General features: G+C 48.7%; 1 protein-coding gene across 1 annotated transcript in view; it reads left to right on the forward strand.

Annotated features, from left to right (window-relative positions):
• Positions 1 to 18,155, forward strand: part of ME1 (malic enzyme 1) — a 592,001-nt gene that overhangs the window by 567,580 nt on the left and 6,266 nt on the right. The window lies entirely within an intron of this gene.

An 18,155-nucleotide genomic window follows, 5' to 3' on the forward strand; every position in this document is an offset into this window, starting at 1 on the left:
TCTGTCTGTATGTGTGTATGCAGCAGAGCAGTGTCTGTCTGTATGTATGTATATATGTATGCAGCAGAGCAGTGTGTCTCTGTCTGTATGTATGTATGCAGCAGAGCAGTGTGTCTTTATGTATGTATGTATGTATGTATGTAGCAGAGTAGTGTGTCTGTTTGTATGTATGTATGCAGCAGAGCAGTGTGTCTGTCTGTATGTATGTATGCAGCAGAGCAGTGTCTCTGTCTGTCTGTATGTATGCAGCAGAGCAGTGTGTCTGTATGTATGTATGTATGCAGCAGAACAGTGTTTCTGTATGTATGTATGCAGCAGACCAGTGTGTCTGTCTGTATGTATGTATGCAGTAGAGCAATGTGTCTGTATGTATGTATGCAGCAGAGCAGTGTCTCTGTCTGTATGTATGTATGCAGCAGAGCAGTGTCTCTGTCTGTCTGTATGTATGTATGCAGCAGAGCAGTGTGTATGTATGTATGCAGCAGAGCAGTGTGTCTGTCTGTATGTATGTATGCAGCAGAGCAGTGTGTCTGTCTGTATGTGTGTATGCAGCAGAGCAGTGTCTGTCTGTATGTATGTATATATGTATGCAGCAGAGCAGTGTGTCTCTGTCTGTATGTATGTATGCAGCAGAGCAGTGTGTGTGTGTGTGTGTGTCTGCATGTATGTATGCAGCAGAGCAGTGTGTCTCTGTCTATATAAATCCAGTAGAGCTGTGTGTGTGTGTGTGTGTCTGTCTGTATACAGCATAGCTGTGTGTGTCTGTCTATATGAAGCCAGCAGAGCTGTGTCTTTATGCAGCAGAGCTGTGTGTGTCTGTCTGTATGTATGCAGTATAGCTGTGGGTGTGTGTGTCTGTCTATATGTATCCAGCAGAGCTGTGTGTGTCTGTATGCATGTATGATGTGTATCTATGTATGTCAGTGTATATGACTGTATAGATTTGTCTGTTTATATGTATTTTTGGGAGTTTGTCTTTAAATATGTATATGTACATGTACAGTTCGTATCTGTGTATGTGTGTGTCTGTGTGTGGATGGGGCCCACTGGGACTCTTCCGCCCGGGGCCCACAAAAACCTGGAGCCAGCCATGCATGGGAGCATTAGATCAGGCGGGTTGTCCAGCACCTTGTAAGTGAACAACACAAGAACAGGTACTCCAAATTCCCCCAGCCAACACCAAAGGGCTTGTTAGCATCTTGTAAAAGATGAAGAAATGGTCAATAAAAAGATGTAGAAATGCACGAGATATTGGTCAATATCCAGAGTTACAGCATAACCTCATTTGGTTAGTGATGTCCCACTACAAAAATAGTCAAATCCATTTGCATCTGCAGTGCTCTATTTTTGTATTGAGATAGAGTTCACTTCTGCTGTACTGTGTTAGCTCTCATCACATTGCAGAGCTGTGTGTGATCAGGAGAGCAATTTGTCAGTCATTACATGTCTCACACTGGTAACACCACCTTTTATTTAAAATAAACTCTAAAGATTCTAAGGGAGATCAGTTCCCGCCCGGGCCATAGATCTTAAAGGGAACCTGTCACCAGTTTTTTGCATATAAGCTGCGCCCAACACCAGTGGGCTCTTATATACAGAATTCTAACATGCTGTATATAAGAGCCCAGACCGCTGTGTAGAACATAAAAAACACTTTATAATACTCACCTAAACTGGTCTTCGTTCTCCGGTGCCGGCGCCTCCTCTTTCGGCCATCTTCGTCCTCCTTCTGAAGCCTGTGTCCATGCGCAATACAATACTTTGATCTGCCCTGCTCAGGGCAGATCAAAGTGCGCCTGCTCAGGACCTGAATGCCTGCGAGTGTGTATGACGTTAGACGCGTCATGCACCACGGCTTCAGAAAGACAACAGAGGCGGCGACAAAGATGGCCGAAAGAGGCGGCACCAGCACCGGAGGATGAAGACGCCCATTTCAGCCACATCCACCGCAGCGACTGGTTTAGGTGAGTATTATAAAGCTTTTTTTAGGTTCTACACAGCGGTCTGGGCTGTTATATACAGCATGTTAGAATGCTGTACATAAGAGCCCACTGGTGGTGGCCACAGCTTATAGGGCAAAAAACTGGTGACAGGTTCCCTTTAACAGCTCCTTTGCATCTAAGAAAAATGTGTATTTCTCTGTAATAAGACGTCAGATTGCAGGTATCAAGATATCATATTATTCAGCTTCCTATGACCTTTATGGCCATATACAGTGCCTCGCGAAAGTTTTCTCCCCCTTGCCATTTTTATGTTTTGCTACCTCACAACCTGGAATTTCAGTTAGGTTTTTTTTTGAGGGTTTGCATCAGTTTGTGTAAAGAACATGCCCACAACTGTGAACATTTGTTTTTCTTTTATTGTGAAGCAAACAAATAGGCCAAAACAACTGAAAAGTTCAATGTGCATAACTATTCACTCCTCTAAAGTCAGTACTTTGTAGATAACCCTTTTGAAGCAATTACAGATGCAAGTCACTTTGGATAAGTCTATATGAGCAAGTCTAAATGAGCTTCCCACATCCTGTCACTGAGAGGTTTGCCCATTCCTCAAGGCAAAACTACTCCAGAACCTTCAAGTTAGATGGTTTCCTCTGGAGAAGAGCAATCTTCAAGTCTGACCACAGATTCTCAACTGGATTAACATCTGGGCTATGACTAGGTCACTCCAATACATTTACATGTTCCGCCTTCAAACATTCGAGGGATACTTTAGCAGTATGCTTTGAGTCATTGTCTTGTTGGAAGGTGAACCTCTGTCCCAGTCTCAAATTACTGACAGAATGAAACTGGTTTTGCGCAATAGAATGCTTGTATTTCACACCATCCATCTACCCGATGACTCAGACCATTTTCTCTATCACTGCTACAGGAAAACATCCCCACAGCATGATGCTGCCACCACCGTGTTTCACTGTGGAGATGGTGTTCTTGGTGTGATCAACTGTTTGGTTTGGCGTCAGACATAGTGTTTACCTTGATGGCCAAAACATTCAATTTTGGTCTCATCTGACCACAGTACCTTCCTCCATACACTTAGCGAGTCTCCCACATGTCTTTTGGGAAACTCAAAACGAACCTTCCAATTTTTGGCTGTAAGTAAAAGCTTTTTTCTGGCTACTTTTCCATAAAGGCCAGTTCTATGGAGTGCACAGCCTATTGAGGTCGTATGGACAGGTACTTCAGTCTCTACTTGGGAACTCTGCAGCTACTTTTGTCTCTGTGCTGCCTCTCTGATTAATGCCCTCCTTGGCCGGGCTGAGTGTTTTGGCAGATTTGTTGTGGTGCCACATTCTTTCCATTTGATGATGGATTTAATGGTGCTCTGGGGGATCATCAGAGATTGGGATATTTTTTGAGAACGCAACCCTGACACTGAGAGGTTGGAGGAGGGAGCACTGAATATGCAGTTTGTATTTACATATGCTTGACTAGCTACTATGTCACATTGAATTCTACAGAGCTTACAACAAGATAACAAGATAACATACAGCTATAAAAGTTACTGATCCTGAAAGGTCTCCTTAAGCACTATTTATAGATAACATTGGTACTGTACTACAAAATCACCTGACAGATTCCCTTTAAAGGTTACAGACAAGAATAAGCAGACTATTTTTTTTCCATCCCCCATCCATCTATTATGCTGACATAAACTATTTTTTTTATGAAAAGTATGACAGTTGTCGTGCCTTTTCTGGGTGAAAGTAGTCTTGTTTTTCTAATCCTATACAGCCCTGCTAAGGTGGGCCTGTCAGCAGGTTATTCAACCCCTAAATAAAGTCATGAGTCTAAGGCCCCTTTCATGCTCTTAATGCTTTTTACAGTCATACCTTGCATGTAGTATTTTGCTGGGGCATGTTTTGAGAAATCAGTCCTGGACATTTTAATTGCAAGTACAGCATGGTGGGCACTGCACTTATAGCTTTGCTGTACTATCTTCCTTTTCGCTGCCCTCTACCAAGCTCCGTTCTTTGATTGCCAAGTCATTCTTTTCTCAGTGGCCTGTCTTCCCCTGACTGAAGTTCTGTGCAGGCGCCATCATTGCCCAGTTTTGTCTCATGAGAAGGGGTGGTGCATGCACAGCAAACTACTGATGACATAGAAAGCCATGGACCCCATAGGGGGGAGGGGCGACATGACCAGAGGGAAGGGAGGGAGTGAGGGGTTAATAAAGTTATAATGAGGGGCATTATGGGAAGGTATAGGGGATTGGTGAAAGGATCCCTGTAGGGGAGGGGGGGGGGGGGAGAGTATAAAAGCGATGAGGGAGGGTCTTACCTCCCCTTTTGGACTCCGGACGGCGACAGATTAGAGACCCAGGACAAGGACCACAAGGACCAGCATGGCGGGACCTCCAGGAGCTTAATCGGCTGATTAGAGCGGTGATGGCGGTGCACGGGGCCCAGGCAGTGCAATCCCACGTCAGGGCTGCCTGTGTGTCCCCGTCGGCACCTGCCCCTCGCTCCCCCTCTAGCCGCGGGCGGCGTTCGAGGCCCCCGCTCAGGTACTCTCCGGGCGCAGGGGGGGGCGAGGAGGCCAAGTGAGAGCCCCCCTCGGGACCCTCCGCGGCGGGGCGGGCAGCGGCGACTCCCTGCGTCCGCTCCGGCCGCCGGGGAGGAATCTCCGACGCGGCCGCGACGGCCGAGAAGGGGGGCGTGGCCAGCCCGGGGCCTTCTTCCTGTCTCAGGCCTCGGGCTGGGAGTGCAGAGCCCAGCGGCGTCTCCCGGCCGGGAGCGAGCCCGGCGATGGAATGAGGCCAGCGGTGTGGCCTGGATGGAGGCGGGCCCCGGCCTGGGGCCTACTTCCGGTCCCAGGCCGCGGGCTCGAGTTAACAGGCCGGCGGCAGCCCGGGGGACCGGGCCGTGCCCAGCATGAACTGGAGGCACGGAGAGGGGGCGTGTCCAGCCTGGGGCCTGCTCTGGACGCCGGGCCCCCCGGCGGTGGGGCACGTCCCGGCGGCTGCTTCGGACCAGGAGCGGGCCCGGCTTGGGATGGAGGCCAGCACTACCCCCCGGGGACGTTGGGGGGGGCCGGGCGCAGGCAGCCAGCAGGGGGGACCGGTGTGGGCAGGCGCCACCCGGATACCTGCACGGCTGCGGAGGAGAGGAGGGACAGTGGGACCCCCGCAGGGCGCGCCAGGTCCCTCAGATCATCAGCTCTGCGCCCGGCGGACGCGGTCTCGCTCGGGGGGGGGGGGACCCAGCGGGAGGTCTCGGTCGGAGGCCCGGGGAGGGCGGGAACCGGCGGGTGGGGAGCCCCCTGAGCTCGGGGAGAGGCTCCTCCAGGAAGAGGACTCGGTCGGCGGCGGCCCAGGGGACAGAACGGTCTTGTGGGCTGTCGCCGCAAAGAAAGCAGCGGACGCCCACCGCCAGTGCCCACGCGGCTGCCCGGGAGGGTGGCTGTGGTGGAGGGGGCGCATCGGCTGCGTCCTCTGGAGCTGGGACGGTGGAGGACGGCTACAGCGAAGAGGAAGAAGGAGCCCTCAGGTCGGGGGACGAATTAGAGGAGCCGCTGGCGGACAACATCGCAGTATCGAATTCCGTCTCCGCGTCACGGTCGGGTGAGCTAGCCGTGGATTCGGCATTGCTTGCGGCGCGGGGTGCGGGTGCTGGGGAGGTGGCTGCGGGCACGGCAGCGCCAGAGGGGTCAGTTTTGCTTAGCCAGTTGCTGGGGCTTTTGCAGGGTTTAGCGCGAGCGCCGGCGGCGGCGACGGCCTGGACAGGGTCGGCGGTGGATGGCGCGGCGGCGGCTAGCGGCGAGAAGGTGCCGGTGGGGGGCGGGTGTAGGTAGCGGAGTAGTGGAGCCTGCAGGCGATAAAGCGGGAGAAAAGGAGAAGGAGAAGGAAGATGAGGTGGTGAGGCTGGATGATAGGGCTAAGAGCGAGGTGTATGTGTGCTTTGAGGGACCGCTAGGGGCGCACCTCAAAAAAGAGGTAAGGGAAAAAATTTGGAAAGGGGAGTATGTGGAGATATTTTCCCTGCTGCCCCTGGAAAAATTTAACCTAGACAAGGTGAAGCCGAGCGATTCCAAGAAGGAAAAGGAGGAGGAAGAAAAACGCCGTTATAGGCTCATTCCTCGTTCCTTTTCCAATTGGTTGCAGGCGTTCGCAATTTTGGCTAGCGTGGTAGGGGAAAAGGAGCCGGAGCACTGCTCGGCTCTATTCGGCTATATGGATGCGATCGGGGAGGCGTATCACACGTACGGGGGCTTGGCATGGCTGCGGTATGATGAGCAGTTTAGGCAGCGGAAGGCGTTGCGGCCCGGCATGCGGTGGGGACCATAAGGACATTTCCTTATGGATGCGCTTAATGGCGGCCCCGAGCCAGCCCTTTCGTGGCGGGTGCCGGGGGGCGCGGGAGCCGGGCCCTCGGGGATCCAGAAAAAGGGATTGTGCTGGCAATTTAACGAAGGCCAGTGCAAATTTGGCGCAGCGTGTAGGTTCAAGCATGAGTGCTCCGGCTGCGGGGGGGGACATAGTTTGTCCAAATGCTTTAAGAAAGGGAGAGGCAAGGCTGGGGACGGGTCTGGAAAAAGGGGAGGACGCCGGTGAAAATAGAGGCGATGGCGCCGTTTTTAAGTAGGTACCCGGACGGGGCAGCGGCGTCGCTTTTGCGGTTTGGTTTTTTGTACGGTTTTCGGATTCCGTCGGCGGTTGAGGCATTGCCTCCGGTTTGTCGCAACTTACGGTCGGCAAGGGACCACCCTATGGTTGTGGGTGAGAAGTTGGGTAAAGAGGTTGAGCTGGGCAGGATGGGGGGCCCATTTGAGAGCCCTCCGTGCAGTAATTTGGTGGTGTCCCCGCTGGGGGTGGTGCCAAAGAAGGAGCCGAATAAATTTCGGCTCATTCATCATCTTTCATTTCCGGAGGGGTCATCTGTGAATGACGACATTGCGCCGGAATTGTCGGTGGTGTACTACGTCTCGTTCGACAAAGCGTTGGACTTGGTACGGGCGGCAGGACGCGGTGCATTGATGGCAAAGGCGGATGTAGAATCGGCGTTTCGTTTGTTGCCGGTGCATCCGGAGAGTCAGCACCTTCTGGGTTGCTGGTGGAACGGGAAGTTTTATGTTGATCGTTGTTTGCCCATGGGCTGCTCGATTTCTTGTTCATATTTTGAGGCTTTTAGCTCCTTTGTTGAGTGGGTGGTGCGGGACGTGTCCGGCTTGTCGTCCATTATTCATTATTTGGATGATTTTCTGTGTGTTGGTCCGGCGGGTTCCATGGTTTGCGCTGGTTTGTTGTTCGCCTTGCAGAGAGTGGCGGATCGGTTCGGGATCCCTTTGGCGCAGGAAAAAACGGAGGGGCCGGCGCCGGTTATGCGGTTCCTGGGGATTGAAATCGACTCGCTGGCCATGGAATGTAGGTTGCCAGAGGACAAGATTGTGGATTTGCGGAGTGCGGTTGCAGCAATGCTGGCAGCGAAAAAAGTGCGGCTTAAGGTGGTACAGTCTTTGCTTGGAAAGCTGAATTTTGCATGCAGGATTATGCCGATGGGGCGTGTTTTCGCCAGGAGGTTGGCGGCAGCTACGGCAGGAGTACGGTCATCGGCGCATTTCGTGCGGGTCACGCGGGAGATCAAGGCAGACTTGTTGGTTTGGGACGTCTTCTTGCGACATTTTAACGGCCGCACTTTGTGGTTGAAGAAGGTGGTGCCCAATGATGCTCTGGAACTATATACGGATGCGGCCGGGTCGGCGGGTTTCGGCGCCATTTTTCAGGGTCATTGGTGTGTGGGAAGGTGGCCCGAGGATTGGCGACAGGGTGGCCTTGTCAAAAATCTGGCCCTGCTCGAGTTGTTTCCAATCGTGGTGGCGGTGGAGTTGTGGGGGTCGCAATTCTCGGGACGTAAAGTGTGCTTCCATTGCGATAATCAGGCAGTTGTATATGCAATAAACAGTTTGTCAGCGAAATCTGGACCTGTAGTGGCATATTTGCGGCATTTGGTGCTCAAGTGTTTGCTGTGGAATATTCATGTGGTTGCAAAACATGTGCCGGGGGTGGATAACGGGGTGGCTGACGCTTTATCTCGTTTTCAGTTCCACAGGTTTCGGGAGTTACTGCCGGGGGCGGACGAGGTCGGAGCGGTGTGCCCAGAGGAATTGTGGAGCCTGGTGAGGCAGTGATTGCGGGTTTGATTAGGAATTCGGTGACCGAGGTGACTTGGTGCCGTTATGCTAAGGTGTGGGTTGAGTGGCAGGCAGTGCTGGGTGAGATGTTTGGTAACGGGCGAGTGGATCATTTACTGGCGCTCTTGGCATTGGTGAGTGAGGATTTTAGGGCTGGGAGGTCAGCGTCGGCTGTGGCGCTTAGGGTGGCGGCCGTGGCCTTCTGGTTAAAGGTTAGGGGTGAGCAGGACGTTTCACGGGACTTTCGGGTACGGCAAGCATTGAAAGGTTTTCGGAAAGGGGTGAAGGTGCGGGACACTAGGCGGCCCATTTCGTTGGACTTGTTACGGCGTTTGGTGGATGGTTTGCAGGGCATTTGTGTCTCAGCGTATGAGACGGTGTTGTTTAAAACTGCTTTCGTGTTGGCTTTTTTCGGGGCTTTTCGGATAGGAGAATTGGTGAGCCCGTCAAGGGTGAGTGGGGGTGGTTTGCTATTCGAGGATGTGTCGGTAGTGGGACAGAGAGTGGAGTGTCGGCTTCGGCGGTCCAAGACGGACCAGATGGGTCGGGGCAGGTTGGTAGTGTTGTATGCGGTGCAAGGGGATGGCTTGTGCCCGGTGCAGGTGGTGAGTCAGTTTTGTGGTCTGCGGGGCGGTCTTCCGGGCCTGCTGCTACGTCACGAGGACGGGGCTTGGTTGTCTCGTTATCAGTTTGTGGCAGTGCTGAAGAGTTGTTTGCGCTGGGCGGGTGAGCGCCCAGAGGATTACGGGTCCCATTCGTTCAGGATTGGGGCGGCTACCGAGGCTTCTCGTTGGGGTCTTGGAGATGACATGGTGAGATGGATTGGTCGGTGGGAGTCCTCTCGTTTTCGTGGTTATGTGCGCCCGCAGTTATTATCTCGTTGAGGGCTCTGGTGGGGAGTTTGTTTGTTCTTTGTTAGGTTTTGTTGTTCTTTGTGGCAATCGGGAATGCTGGTGTTGTTGTTAAAATTGTTTCTTTTATTGTAGGAGTGTGTCTGATCTGGATCCTGGGGCACTCGTTCGTTTTTTGGGGGGCCCGTCGGGCCGACGCTCGCCCGAATGGTCGGCAGTTGGGTGTGGAGAGATCGCTGGCATCGGTCAAGTGGATTGGAGTGCGGGGCATGGAATGGAGCAGGGTCGTGCCGGAATTTGAATACTATTGCAGGATGGACAGACCCCCGAACGTGTTGGTTTTGCACGTGGGGGGGAATGACCTGGGTTCGCGGGCATCCCGCGACCTGATTCGGGACATTAAGATCGACCTACTGCGGTTATGGGCAAGGTATCCGGGCCTGATAGTGGTGTGGTCGGATATTGTGGCCAGATTATGGTGGAGGGGGGCCCGGTCGGTTGAGAAGATTAATCGCGCCCGGGCACAAGTGAACAGGGTGGTTGCGCGTTTCGTGCGGAGAAACGGCGGCGTGGTGGTGAGGCATGTGGACCTGGAATCGGTGAAGTGGCAGTTTCGGAGAGGTGATGGGGTTCATCTTAATGACATTGGTTCTGATTTATGGGCCCTGGGTTTGCGGGATGGTGTGGAGCAAGCCTTGGGCGTGTGGCGGGTCCAGGCCACGTAAGGTGTCACGTGTCCTGTCCTGTGGCGGGGGTAGGTCTGGTCCAGAAGCGGTTGGAAGGGATTTGTAGCTGGACCGAGAGGCACTGTCTTGGTATGGTGTCTCTGGGTTCCGGGAAATTGCAGGCACGGGGTTCTGCAAAGTTTGGGGGGTATTAATCCGTGGGGTGATTAATACCTCATCTCTGGGTCGGAGTGTTGCGGCCAGGGATATTGGTGTAGGAAAGGGTTTCTGGACCGGGCCTACATAGGGTTTCATGTACCGTTTATTATGATGTGTTACCTATTATTGTGTGTTTGGGGTCGCCCGTTGGACGGCGCCCCCTTTGTGGTAGTATGTTAATAATAGGTAATAAAGGCTGCTGTGGCCAATTTGTTTAACCAAGTCGCATGCAGTCGGTGTATTATTTTTAGGTTAAGTTTTAAGGGGTATAGTAACCATCACGACCGGAAAATCCTTCCTCAGTGGTCAAGAAAGCCATGGACCCCATAGGGGGGAGGGGCGACATGACCAGAGGGAAGGGAGGGAGTGAGGGGTTAATAAAGTTATAATGAGGGGCATTATGGGAAGGTATAGGGGATTGGTGAAAGGATCCCTGTAGGGGAGGGGGGGGAGAGTATAAAAGCGATGAGGGAGGGTCTTACCTCCCCTTTTGGACTCCGGACGGCGACAGATTCCCGCCCACCCTCCCTTTTTGTGTTTTTGAGTTTGTTTAACTATGTTCAAAAAAACAAAACAAAAAGACAACAAGGAATTATTATAAAAGGGATGTATGTTTTGTCGCAGCAGCGGGGGTAGGTCTGGTCCAGAAGCGGTTGGAAGGGATTTGTAGCTGGACCGAGAGGCACTGTCTTGGTATGGTGTCTCTGGGTTCCGGGAAATTGCAGGCACGGGGTTCTGCAAAGTTTGGGGGGTATTAATCCGTGGGGTGATTAATACCTCATCTCTGGGTCGGAGTGTTGCGGCCAGGGATATTGGTGTAGGAAAGGGTTTCTGGACCGGGCCTACATAGGGTTTCATGTACCGTTTATTATGATGTGTTACCTATTATTGTGTGTTTGGGGTCACCCGTTGGACGGCGCCCCCTTTGTGGTAGTATGTTAATAATAGGTAATAAAGGCTGCTGTGGCCAATTTGTTTAACCAAGTCGCATGCAGTCGGTGTATTATTTTTAGGTTAAGTTTTAAGGGGTATAGTAACCATCACGACCGGAAAATCCTTCCTCAGTGGTCATGCGTAAGCCAATCTATTGGTGTCACAATATTAGTAGGTTGCTAGGCATACGCCACTACTTCTAATGAAACAAGGCCAGGCACTAATGGTGCCTGCACAGGAGAGACAGGTCACAGAGAGAGGAGTGACTTATCAATAAAATACCAAAGGCCGGCAGTGAGCTGGGAAAAGGGAGGGAGCACAGCAGATCTGGAAGTGCACTGCCCGCCCCACTGCACTTGCGATTAAAACGTCAAACAAGGTATGAAAGTAATAAGCATTTAAGGGGCTTTACACTCGTGCCTTCAATTAGGGTTCATATATCCTGCTCATGGGACCTCTTTAAATACAGAAAACTATGAGATGGTACAGAAATTGACCCAAGGTATTTCCAATACACCCTTTTCAGAGTGAAAAATAAGCCTTATTTCTTACTATAGTGTTTGCCATTACTCCACTGCCAGACAGGAATGTCATGTTGACGTGCATGCTTGGTTTACAGACTGGTGTAAAGACCAGCATTCAGCTGAGTGTCGGACTGTTTAAATGTTTGCAGGTCATCCGGTGGCATTATTCAGGAGAATGGTTCTTTCTTCTGATTATACCAGGATAGCAGTATGTCAATGATGACTATGGAAGGATTGGACAGAGATTTGCTTTATACCATTAGTTGAGCAGCTGATGCCTTGGCCTGACAAAGACGAGATATGGAGAAAGGTTTGAGGACGTCGTCTCCGCATGGATCAAACTCTAAGGAGTCTCGTATAATCTAATGGGATCAATAATGAAAGCTGCCAGAAAAGATCAGTAACGGGCATGATATACCGTACCATTGAACTAATGTTCAATCTTCATCATTTCTTCCAGTTTTAATAATGAAATTTTAATAAGGAAAAGAATCTAGAAGCCCATTCAAGATTTTATGCTTCTTTGAACTTCATTTTCTTGGTGCTCCGCTTCCAGCTAATGATAGGCAGCACGTGCACCTCTTGGCTTCCCTACAGCATAGTTTTCTCCAGAAGACATTTTTAATGGGATTATCTATGAAGCTGGTTTGGGCATCCAGACGGCTGTGCCAAAACTATTTCATTAGTTCGTAAAATCCTTGACATTTTTTTTGTTCTGCTTGATAAAGCTCATAAAAACAGGCAACACTGCTTGTCATCACAGTCAAATTGTCTGCAATTAGTAGGTATTACAGCTAGAAATACCTTACATTTATCAACGCAAATCAAAGTTACACTCTGTTTTATTTGGCCATGGAAAATGAACACCTGAATCAAGTCTTTCTTGCTGACAATAAATGGACTGTTATGGCAAGGAGCTGGAGAGGTGGGAAAGCATGATTGGGCAGAACGTCTTACTGGCTGCATGATACAATCTTCATTTACAAATTATTAGAGGAAGAATAAAAGTCATTGATACTTGAAGAAAATAATACAGAGTGCTGCTTTACCATGTGTGACGAGCTTGATTTGTGTGTGCCATTTACCCCACACCACATGGGATATACGGTAATATACGTAATAATACACATTTCTCGAAAAGCCTATTCTTACTAATGCCAAGATCCAGTATGCGTACTTCTGTGTCATTTACTTTTTTTTTCTTCCTAGAAAGTTATAAGCTAATATAATTTCCAATGAACAACATTTAAAGACTAACTACCTGTGTTAAAATTTTATTTGAGAAATCACTCCTTCAAGTTTCAATCACAAGTACAGTGGGATGGGGTACTTTTAGCTCTCCTGTGCTTTTTCCCTCTTTGACGCTCTCTACTGGCCTCCAGTCTTTGATTGATTGACATGTCACTCTTCTGTCAGTGCTTGCCAATCAAAGCCCTGTTCGGGGTTCTGTGCAGGTGCAGCCTCTTGAGAGTAGGCAGTGCATGAGTAGTAAGCCTAGCACTAGGGATATCTAGGGTCAGGTATGCGGCTAGGTAGGCGCATAGGTGCAGAACCTATGAGGGACCCCAGGGACTAGCAGTAGGTTTGGTAAGGGGGCACCATCTTCTCTCTCCTTACGCCTGCTTTACACGTTACGATTAAGCATACGATATTGTATGCGATCGTAACCGCCCCTATCGTATGTGCGGCACGTTCAATTTGTTGAACGTGTTGCACAAACGATTATTTGCTGTCACACGTACTTACCTTTCCATACGACCTCGATGTGGGCGGCAAACGTCCACTTCCTGGAGTGGGAGGGACGTTTGGCGTCACATCGACATCACGCGGCGGCCGGCCAATAGAAGCGGAGGGACGGAGATGAGCGGGACGTAAACATCCCGCCCACCTCCTTCCTTCCGCATTGCCGTCGGGAGCCACAGGATGCAGGTAAGATCTGTTCATCGTTCCCGGGGTGTCACACACTGCGATGTGTGCTACCTTGGGAACATTGAACAACCTCACGTTCAATTTTTAGCAATTGAACGACGTGCATGCGATGAACATTTTAACGTTCAATCGCAATCGCACGTAGCTGTCACACGCTACAATATAACTTATCATGCCGGATGTGCGTCACTTACGACGTGACCCCGCCGACACATCGGAAGATATATTGTAGCGTGTAATGCCCGCTTTAGACATTTTTTTCCCTTTCACCGTGCGATTGGTATTTCCCCGTACCTAGTGTGACACAGTCCAATTGAAAATAAGCAACTTTATCAGAGAAATCAGCTTCTTTGCCAGGACTGATCATTTATTCTCAAAATTGTCCATTCATAGGTAAAATCTATACTCAGTGAACACAGATGGTCTCATTACTGAGATAGGAGATGACAGTAGCTCCTGATAAGATGCTATGTACACAGGAGGGATAGCTCTGACTCTAGCTCATCACTCTTTTTGCCTCCTCCCCATAGATAGAATCTTGTCAGTAGTAACTGACATCTATCATGGTAATTTTAAAATCTGTCTGCGTTGAATACAGATTTTACCCGTAAATTGAAAATATTGATAATTAACCCTAGAACGCGCAAGCATAACAATCTACCATAGAAAACAAATGACCTAGCAGGCCTGCGAGGCCCCAGGTATGCGTTCTAGGGTTAAGAGATGGTAAATAAAAAAAAGAGCAGATTTCTCTAATAAGATATATTACAAAAGTTCTTATTTTCATGAGTACTATTGATTTATGGAATAATAATGAAAAAATAAAAATGAATGTGCAATAAAGTATCTCTAATCTGACACCAAGCCTACCTTAGATATTAGTTTCAGTAAATTAGTCCACATATCGTAGATTTACACTTACACAATGTGCCACAACAGTCATTCCGCTACGAGAAATAGCATTATTTTCTGAGATGATCCTTTTATATCCAAAGTCAAGAACATATGTAGAAAGTATGACAGAAAACGTTTCTGCATGGAAGTTTCTTTTTATTACTCCATAGGATTAGTAGGTTTAAAGGTATTGTCTCATGAGCAAAGTACATTTAAATAGATTTTGGAATAATAATTTCCACAATTGGATGTGTTGGAAAAATTGTTCCTGGGCTAAGATAATCATATAACATTATCTCAGCACAGGAACATTTTTTTAACACATCCAATTGTGGAACGTATTATTGTTCCAAGATCCATTGATTAAAATGTACAGTCATGGCCAAAAGTTTTGAGAATGACACCAAAATTATTTTTTCACATGATCTGTTGCCCTCTGGTTTTTAATTGTGTTTGTCTGATGTTTACATCACATACTGAAATATAATTGCAATCATATTATGAGTACCAAAAGGTTATATTGACAGTTAGAATGAGTTAATGCAGCAAGTCAATATTTGCAGTGTTGACCCTTCTTCAGGACCTCTGCAATTCTCCCTTGCATGCTCTCAATCAACTTCTGGACCAAATCCTGACTGATAGCTGTCCATTCTTGCATAAGCAATGCTTGCATTTTGCCAGAATTTGTTGGTTTTTGTTTGTCCACCCGTCTCTTGATGATTGCCCACAAGTTCTCAATGGGATTAAGATCTGGGGAGTTTCCAGGCCATGGACCCAAAATCTCTATGTTTTGTTCCAGGAGCCATTTAGTGATCACCTTTGCTTTATGGCAAGGTGCTCCATCATGCTGGAAAAGGCATTGTTGGGCGCCAAATTGCTCTTGGACAGTTGGGAGAAGTTGCTCTTGGAAGACATTCTGGTACCATTCTTTATTCATGGCTGTGTTTTTAGGCAAGACTGTGAGTGAGCCGATTCCCTTGGCTGAGAAGCAACCCCACACATGAATGGTTTCAGGATGCTTAACAGTTGGCATGAGACAAGACTGGTGGTAGCGCTCACCTCTTCTTCTCCTAATAAGCTGTTTTCCAGATGTCCCAAACAATCGAAAAGGGGATTCACCTGAGAAAATGACTTTACCCCAGTCCTCAGCAGTCCACTCCCTGTACCTTTTGCAGAATATCAGTCGGTCCCTGATGTTTTTTCTGGAGAGAAGTGGCTTCTTTGCTGCCCTCCTTGAAACCAGGCCTTGCTCAGAGTCTCCGTCTCACAGTGCGTGCAGAAGCACTCACACCAGCCTGCTGCCATTGCTGAGCTAGCTCGGCACTGCTGGTAGTCCGATCCCGCAGCTGAAACAGTTTTAAGATACGGTCCTGGCGTTTGCTGGTCCTTCTTGGGCGCCCTGGAGCCTTTTTGGCAACAATGGAAGCTCTCTCCTTGAAGTTCTTGATGATGCGATAGATTGTTGACTGAGATGCAATCTTTGTAGCTGCGATACTCTTCCCTGTTAGGCCATTTTTGTGCAGAGCAATGATGGCTGCACGTGTTTCTTTAGAGATAACCATGGTTAACTGAAGAGAAACAATGATACCAAGCACCAGCCTCCTTTTAAAGTGTCCAGTGGTGTCATTCTTACTTAATCATGACTGATTGATCGCCAGCCCTGTCCTCATCAACACCCACTCCTGTGTTAATGGAACAATCACTAAAACAATGTTAGCTGCTCCTTTTAAGGCAGGAATGCAATGATGTTGAAATGTGTTTTGGGGGTTAACGTTCATTTTCTTAGCCAATATTGACTTTGCAAGTAATTGCTGTTAAGCTGATCACTCTTTATGACATTCTTGAGTATATGCAAATTGCCATTAGAAAAACTTAAGCAGTAGACTTTGTACAAATTAATATTTGTAGCATTCTCAAAACTTTTGGCCATGACTGTACTTTGTTTGTGGGACAGCCCCTTTAAATTTCTACGGTGACTCTATCATGTGGATTTCTGATTATAAGCTTCCACCAACACTGCTGGTTTCGACATGTTATTAAAACTGACAGTCTGAATTCTTCTCTGTTGTTTGCTTTTTTTTCTACTTATTTCTTTTTCTTTTAGAGCGCACCCTGCAAACTCAATAAAGATAAACAAAACCAAATTATTTTAAAGGGAACCTGTTGTGAAGATTGAAGATTTTATTTATACGTCATACTAATGATATGTATTTACAGGAGCTTTCATGCTGATTAAATCTGTACCTTGAAATTTGTTTTAGGCTATGTGCGGACTTACCGGATTTTTCGCGGATTTTTCCGCGGATTTGCTGCATGTTTCGCTGCAGAAAATGTTCATAACATCTCTGCAGTGAATCACCAGCAAATCCTATGGAGAAAAAAAATCCTGTGCGCACTGGGCGGAATTTGACAGCTGCATGTTTTGCTGCGGGAATCCCGCAGCAAAAACAAGTGCATGTCACTTCTTTTCCGCACATCGCTGCAGGATTTTACTCCATTGACTCAATGTTAATCAAGAAATCCCGCAGGGAATAACGCAGGCAGCAAATTCTGTGCGGTTCACTGCGTTTTCCTGCGTTATTCCCTGCGGTATTTTGCAGTTTACCTCCGGTAATGTGCATCGCCTGTCTGCGGTTTTGCAGGGAAGTGATGTCATTACAGGAAGAGGAAGCCGTGCAGAGTAAACACACACACACACATAGAACACATCACAGACATAGAACACATAGACACAGACACATAGAACACACATAGAAAGAAAACGGAATTATAGAAAAAAAAGAACGTGGGCTCCGCTGCATATTTACCGTCCAGCCGAGGTAAGCACACAGCGGCGGCCCGGTATTCTCAGGCTGGGGAGGGAGAGGGGCAGGGGTAATGTCCCCCGCCTCACTCCCCCTCCGGCAGCCGAGAATATCAGCCGCAGCTGCCCCGGCACTGTCGCATGCAATATGCGACAATACCGGCGTGTCCTCGGCTCTTCTTGCCACCGTGTAGCAGTGGTGGCAAGGTAATACAAGGGGTTAATGGTGATGGGGGACCACCGCCATTAACCCCAGGCTTGATCATGGCAGCGTCTATGTGACAGCTGACATGATCAACCCGTAAGTAAAGTGAAAAAAACACAGACACCGAAAAATCCTTTATTTTAAATAAAACAAACAAGCCTCGTTCACCATTTTATTAACCCCTCCCGCAACAAAACTCCGGCGTAATCCAGGTCCGACGTCCAGCGCTGCTTCCATCCAGCCGCGACTGTCACAGACACAGGCTGAATGAAAGCAGCAGAGGTAATTACCGGTCATTTCCCACGGCCGGTAATGTGAACTCACTGCCGACCGTGGGAAATGCAGCGATCTGTCATCTATCTCTCTATCTATCTATCCCTCTATCTATCTATCTATCCCTCTATCTATTCTTCTGTCTATCTACTCTCAGAATTAAATGACTTTTTTTTTTTTCTTCAATGTGCTTTATTGCATTGAATGCAATAAAGCACATCCCAACCCGCACGCGGCAAAACCGCGGCAATACCGCGAATAATACCGCGGTAAAACCGCAGCAAACCGCGGCAAACCGCATGCGGTTTTCGGGTGCGGTTTCCCGCGGTTTTTTACCGCGGGTGCGGTAATCTTTGAGGGCATGCGGAATTTTCTCAAGAAAATTCCACTTCCCAGTGCGCACAGAGCCTTAGAGTCTCTGAGAAATCCAACATTGAAATCATATGCAAATGAGCTGCAAGTGCTTTGGGGTGGGACATTAAACTTGCAGCGATTCTGCCCACTTTATTCCTCACCCGCCTGCTTCCAGTGTCTGACAGGTCACTCTTGTTTAAGTGATCGGACTACCCTGACCTGACGCTGACACTTCTTCCGCTGATTGTTCCTGTGCTGCTCGTTTCCTCGGATGGACGTGATGCGGGCACAGATTGATAAGCTGGATCAAGCAACATCATAAGGATTTTACAGCGCATGCATCATCCCAGGCACTGACAGCAGTTCCACAAGATCT

This window comes from Anomaloglossus baeobatrachus, chromosome 3, assembly GCF_048569485.1.
Source record: "Anomaloglossus baeobatrachus isolate aAnoBae1 chromosome 3, aAnoBae1.hap1, whole genome shotgun sequence".
In the NCBI taxonomy this organism is placed as follows: Eukaryota; Metazoa; Chordata; class Amphibia; order Anura; family Aromobatidae; genus Anomaloglossus; species Anomaloglossus baeobatrachus.